General features: G+C 51.0%; 1 long non-coding RNA gene across 1 annotated transcript; it reads right to left on the bottom strand.

The window, feature by feature from the left end:
• Positions 1 to 2,774: 2,774 nt before the first annotated feature.
• Positions 2,775 to 4,558, bottom strand: LOC109118494. The gene is made up of 3 exons (XR_002025816.1): positions 4,502 to 4,558; positions 3,722 to 3,910; positions 2,775 to 3,618 (listed from the first exon to the last, which is right to left on the bottom strand). It is a non-coding gene; the product is annotated as an uncharacterized LOC109118494 (long non-coding RNA).
• Between the last annotated feature and the right edge of the window lie 1,966 nt (positions 4,559 to 6,524).

Genomic DNA, 6,524 nt, shown 5'->3' with positions numbered 1-6,524 from the left:
TCCAGCTCTCTCTCTCTCTCTCTCTCTCTCTCTCTCTCTGTCTGTCTCTCTTCTGTAAAGTTCCCTCCACATAAAGTCAGGGAACCTGTGAAGTTAGACGTGTGCAACAGGCCAGAGAGGGTCTGTGCTGCTAATTTTAGGGAGGGCACAGTGCACTCCAACTATGCGTCTGCGCTGGGGACAAAGCTCTGGAGAACGGGGCAGCCCGAGCTCCTCACATGCCTCCCGTCCATACTCGCCTTATCAGAGAGCGCAGGCTTTCTGGGGTTCCGCCCCTCTTCAAGTACTCAAACTCCCAAGAGGCGCAGAAGTCCCACAGTGAGAGCCGTAAGTCTTCCGGAGGAGCTGGGACCCAGCCCGTCCTCGCCCCTGATGTTCCGTCTTGCTCCCACACGGTGGCACCAGAGGACGGAGCGTCCACGCGTGGGCTGGAAGAGGCGGACCCCGGGCTGCAGGGACCTCGGGTTTCCAGAGGAAACGGGGCGTGGGGGGGGCTCTTCCTGCGGGACGCGGCTTCCACCCCCACACCGCTGCACTCTTTCCCGTCCTGCACTCTGTTTAGGAACCAGGCCACCTCTCTTCTCATCTCTGCTTGGGGCCAGCTGCTGACCCTCTGTGGCCACGCCGTCACGTCGTGAAGCCCCTTTCACGCACCGGCGAATCCCTTTTCCCATCAACTCCCTGGAGGGGCCACACCGCCACCGATCGTTATGCGGAATGAGCCCATCACCCCGAAACGGGCCCATCCCCTCATTACTCGATCCCGCGCCCCTTGATCCTGAGCCATCGCCCCCCACAGCGGATCGGTTGCCGTTTCTCTCGTTTTGCAGATGGAATCACAGGGTGCGCGGGCTCCGCGGTTCTTCGTGTGCATTTAGCGCCATCCCACGGGGACGCATCCCTACAGCTCGGGCATAACAGCGCTTTCCTGTCACTTATCTAATGATTTTCCACTGTATCGCGAACACAGATTCGTCCCCGTCGGACCAGTGCAGGCCGGCTCTGGTTCACTTTGATTCCACCTCATTTCCCACCACCATAAACTTGCTTCCTGGAAAACAAGACGTTCTGGTCTCGTGCTTATGTGTGCGTGTGCGAGGCCAATCCACACTGTGACTTAAACCTTTCCACGCGCGCAGTCCAGGGGCGTTTAGTTCATTCACAGTGGTGAGCAAACACCACCTCCCTGTCACCCTGAAATACTTTCATCAGGCCAAAGGGAAAACTCGCATGGTCTCTCAGTTCTGCCAACCTGCCAACCGGAAACCAGCCTCCTCCTCCCACACACAGGGTCCCAAGCAAGGGCTCCCTCAGGGTCTGGGCTCCTACAGGGTGAGGACAGATCCACGGAAAAGACTGGGAACCCTGCCCTGTAACGGGGGGTCGCTTGGGCCAGCTCATGTCTGGCTACTTGTACTGACTCCAGCTGGGATGGGCTCTGGGGAAGCTGAGTCAGGCCTCTGAGCTTGCCTGACAAGTGAAAGGTCCTGAGTTCAATCCCAGGTACCAAAACAAACAAACAAACAAAACCAAAAACCAGCCCTGGAGTAATGGTAAACACAGCACCATTTTCTGGAGCTTCCGCTAAGCCTGGTTCAATCTGACCTTTGAGGTCCATGGGGTGGACACAATTAAGATCCTAAGTTTGTCCCACTCTAAAGAGTGCGCCCTTCATACCACAGGAAGAGCCTTTCGGGGTCCCCAGCTGCGTCTGTTTTGGGGCCGGCCTGTCAGGAAATGTGGGTGAGGGACGTGGAACTGGATGGGGTGACAGAGAGTGTGACAGAATCAAGAGCGTGGTCCCCGTGGAGAGCTGAGGCAGGCCCTGGCCCACAGAGGATGAGGCCCAGGCGGCCAGAGTTTGGGCTTTGCAGGCTATCGTGGGAGCTGGATTTGCATGTGGCATTGCCTAGGCTGAGTGATGGCTCAGAAGGCTCACAGGCCGTCAGCCAGGACTTTGGAGCTCATGCTGGCTGGGCCTGGCTCTCTTTCCCCCATCCCTGGGACCCCAGTAGTGTCACAGTGGAGGTGAAGAGACAGGAGCAACCATGTGAAGGCAGACGCTCAGGGCACTGCCCCTCCTGTGCTCACAGATGGGAGCGCTGGAAGGTTAGGAGGTACAGCAGAAAGAACAGGGGCTTTCACCAGGGTGGCCTAGGTTCAAATCCTGATCCAGCTTGTCCTGGTCACATAGCAGTGGGCAAATGTCATCTTTCCTTCCAGCCTTAGTTTCCCCTCCTGAGATGCAGGGTTGGTGCTGAGCATGGATCCTGCATGTAAATGAGTGTGCTTTCTCTGTCTCCTTCCCTGGGCCTGGAAACTAACTCTGCTGCATTTCTCCTGGCCCATCTGCTCTTTCAGGGAACACCTTCAGCACCCTGGCAGGACTGGTCCTTGACTGGACATGGAGGTGGACAGGTTCTCAGATTCCCACAGTGCACTGCGGTAAGAGGCACCTTTGTGAGGCTTGGATGGCTTAGGGGGCCCTGGGATGGGGGGCATCATAAGTCTTTCATGAGCCCCGGGCCCTTGCAGCACTGTCAGAGAGGAGTCTGGGGCACTTCCCAGAGGCCTGATGAAACAGCAAAAACTCTCCTTTCAGTTGAATTAGCTTGTTACTGCTAGTCTGAGAGGATGGAAAGCACATCAAGAGCCTTGGAGACAAAGTGAAAATAAGCTTTAATTCCAGTGGACCAGTCTGTGTTCACACTCGTGAGACTGGCACCTTCCAGCGCTCAGAAAAGGAGGACATACCCTTTGGGAGAGGCGGGGTTACAGTAAGGCACATCTGACACACATTTATTGGTTACAGAGTTTGAATATTTGTTAGCGGGCGGGCTCAGCTGTATCCAGGCATGTGAGGCAGGACAGACCCGGGCATGTGGGGCAAAGGAAATTTCAAGTAGGGAATTTCCCCATAGTAAGTCCAGCTTGAACCATGGAGACAAAATTCCCCTTTCACTGCGACATTCCTGGTAACTGCAGGGAAAGGGTTTCCTCTCCCCAGCTGTGCAGGCACCCAGCTGTTCCCAGTGTGTTCCGTGGAAGCTTGGGAGAGAGTCTGAGATGTCTGGCTGGTGACACAAGATGACACAAAGAACACAGAGCTGTCTCAGGCTCGGGGGGACAGGTGTGTGGCCCCAGGGCAGAGCCAACACTCCCTGTGTGGAGCAGGTTGGAAGGAGGCAGGTTTCAGCTGGGGCAGGGGGTCGAACAGCTGGACTCCCCAGCATGGGAGCAGATGACTCCTTCAGTGTCTTGGATCATTCGTGCCTACAGCAGCCACCGTATGGGCTGGACACAGCTCTCTCTGCATTCTCCAGCCCTAGAAACAGACTCAGAGAGATCCAGCTATTGTCTGGAGTTGGTATGTGACAGAGCTGGGATTTGAACTCAGTAACATGAGTGGTGGCCAGGCTGAGCCTGCCGATGGGAACCCCAATAACAGTCTCAGGTCTGTCTCCCAGGGTGAGTCCCTGCTCCGGAGCAGGCTGTTCCAACCTTGGAGCTAGAGATCCTGAGGTTTCAGTTCACATACAGTCATTTAAGTTGCCTGATTCCAGCGTGTCACTGAGTGGAAACCTGCATCTGATTAAGGAATCCCTCTTTTCTTCTTTCCTAGGAATAAATCTTTGAATTGATAACTGGGGTAGAGGATGGCCAGCCGCCCATACAGACTTGGAAAGGGGACCTGTTTGCCTGCTTTTCAAATATCTGGTACCTCTTCAAATGCCTCAGCTGAGTTGTGCCTCCTGCCCATTTCCAGAGGTCCCAGAATTCTGACAATTCTGCAGCATGAAGATGACTGTTTGCTTTCTCCACTGCAGGTTGAATTCGGCTCTGTTCCAATGGTCACTGCTTGCCTACTAGCTCCCTCACTTTGCAAGTGTGTTGGTTTCTATCCCGTTCCCTTGAAGATTAAGGATTAGTATATTTTAAACATCCTTTTGTTGCAATTTTAGTGGGAAAGGAGCAGGAATAGACATGTGTGGTATGATCAAAAAACACAGTGAATTTAAAAAATTACCATAGGTGACACATTACCATTAACTTCACTCAAAATACTCCATCTTTGCTCTGCTCATACTTCAGAAGAAGCCAAGACATGGGCTCCTTCTGCCTTGTGCCCTACCCCCCAGGGCGTGGAATTCCCTGTGTCCAACGGCCAAAAAAGGAGCAGCCAATAATGGTTCTCACTTCTTAAATACCGGACATGAGTCACATCTCAGTTCCACTCATGTTCCACTGGAGAGGATGTCTGGATGAACAGCGAGAAAGGCTGCCCCTGGTGCTGGCAAGGGCATACTGTGGACTTTTGGAGCTCTGTGTCACAGCACTGCCTCCATGTCATAACAGTACAAGCATTTAGAATGAGGTGTCCTGTTTACTCCCCATAGGCTCACAGGTGAGGACCCTGGCCCACAATCACTGGTGACAAGTGGTAGAAGTAGCACTGAGTTTCTCTTCTCCTGACTCCTAGCCCCAGCCGTGTCCCTCTTACCTGTGCCCCAGGGCACACTGTGCCACCTAAGGAGTGTTGCCAGAATGTTTAATTGTGTGACGTTCCATCATAGAACAGACTATTAATGCCAAACCACAGCAGGGACAATGGGCACATGGGTCCTAAGACATCACTGCAATGTGGTGGTCATTATGAGGCCCTATTGATTTCTATGCTCACGGTGTGCTAGGACTCACAACATCTTCTGCATAAGTGTGCTAGTAAAAGGGAATTTCTAGCCAGGGATTTAGCTCAGCAGCACCGCACCTGCCTTGCAAGCGCAAGGTCCTGAGTTCAACCCCCAATACCCCAAAAAATAAAAAAAAATTTTTTAAAGTGAATTTCTAGGCAGAAGGATCTATTTCTAACAAAAAATAACTGGATAACTATGAGTTAATTGTGTTATTAAGCAACTATGGAACTAGGTAACTCTTTGTAGCTCTTAGCTAGCCCTTTGTAGAATATACTTGAGTAGCCATGACAACGTGCACCAAAGAACATAATGGACTCAGAAAGTTCTGCTAGAACCCTTTGCTCTGCTTCCCTCTGCTGCTCTGCTTCCCTCGGCTGCTCTGCTTTGTGTAAACTCTGCTTGCTATAGTCCCAGGGAAACTCCAATAGAATTAAGCCTCATAGATGTAAAAAATGACAACTGACCAAACAGTGCCAAATACTCTGTTTCTGCTTCTGTACCTGCTGCTCGCAACCTTATTATGGGCCTGACTTCTTCTGGGAAAGATCCCAGTCAGGTCCACCAGTGTAAATAATGGCATACACTGCCTCCGAACCTCTGGGTGCTGTCTGCTTCCCAGTTCTGGTACTGGGTAACACTGGGGCCACTGTAACAAAGTACTACAGACTGAAATGACTCAGTGTATTGTCTTGGGGTTCTGGAGGCTGTGAGTTCAAGGTCAAAGGTTGGTCCTTTCTGAAGGATGTGAAAGAGAATCTGTCCCAAACCTCCCTCCTCCTCCCTCATGGTGTGCTGGTAGACTTGTGCATCTCTTGGCTCATAGAAGCATCGTTTGCCTGCCTCAGATGCAGTATATGGGAGCAGTTTTCTATTTGGCCGATGTGCCTGAGACTTCCCCTTTCCCCAGTCAAGCACCAGACACACTAACACCACGGCCAGGTGAGAGTGTGACTTATTTCTTGCTAGGTCATGTAGGGGTGTCAGCTGTGTAGACATGAGTGGGAAGGATGTGAGATCATTCTGAACACTGAACATGAGAAATTATGTTTACAGCAAACTGGTTGAAACAGATTCATATTTTTCAGAGGCTAATACTCAAGTCCAAGATGGAAGCCTCAGAGTAACCACTTGTTATTTTTATATTGTTACAGGAGAAACACTGATCATTTACTGGGTTGGGTACTTTTATGTGGATTATTAGTTCTCACAGAAATCTTGTAAGATAAATGGTGTTATACTCAATTTTTTACAGATGAGACAACTGAATTTAGAAACTGGTGAAGTGGTAGACCACTGTATAACAGCCCTTAGACATGATGCATTAAAATGTTTCTCGTTTTTGTTTTGAAAATGTGAGCTTTTGGATTTCCTCATTTGTGTGATCTAGGGAGACACAGCACAGTTAGGGTTAGGCTCAGATTTGACACACAGCTTTTGCAATATGCTTTTTTCTTTGTTTTATCCATGGGGCCTGTTTGCAAAGATAGTTGTTTCCAAGCACTTTCTGGTCAAGATGAATGCTGAAATAGGCAAAAATTGACTACTGATGAGGAAACCAGGAGACAAATCTTTAATAGGGAAGACAAGATGATATAGGACATGGACGCTGGGGAAGAGGCCTGTGAATATTTTGCAACCAAGAAACTCCGTCAGCTGTTTTTTCCTGGGGGTCTGCAGTCAGCCTTTCACAGGCTGGGCTCAGCCCAGATAACGGGGATTTCCTCTGCACTCAGGGCGATCCAGGGAAGGAAGGAGCAGAAAGCATATTCCCACGCTGTGGCTACTGCCATAGTCAGGTAACAGACACAATGAGAGGTACAGGAAGGAGAG

The sequence above is a fragment of the Fukomys damarensis genome, unplaced genomic scaffold, assembly GCF_012274545.1.
Source record: "Fukomys damarensis isolate Sample0158 unplaced genomic scaffold, DMR_v1.0_HiC HiC_scaffold_37, whole genome shotgun sequence".
NCBI classification, from domain to species: Eukaryota; Metazoa; Chordata; class Mammalia; order Rodentia; family Bathyergidae; genus Fukomys; species Fukomys damarensis.
Note: the sequence above shows the minus strand (reverse complement) of the source record. Positions and strands in the feature narration are given on the sequence as shown.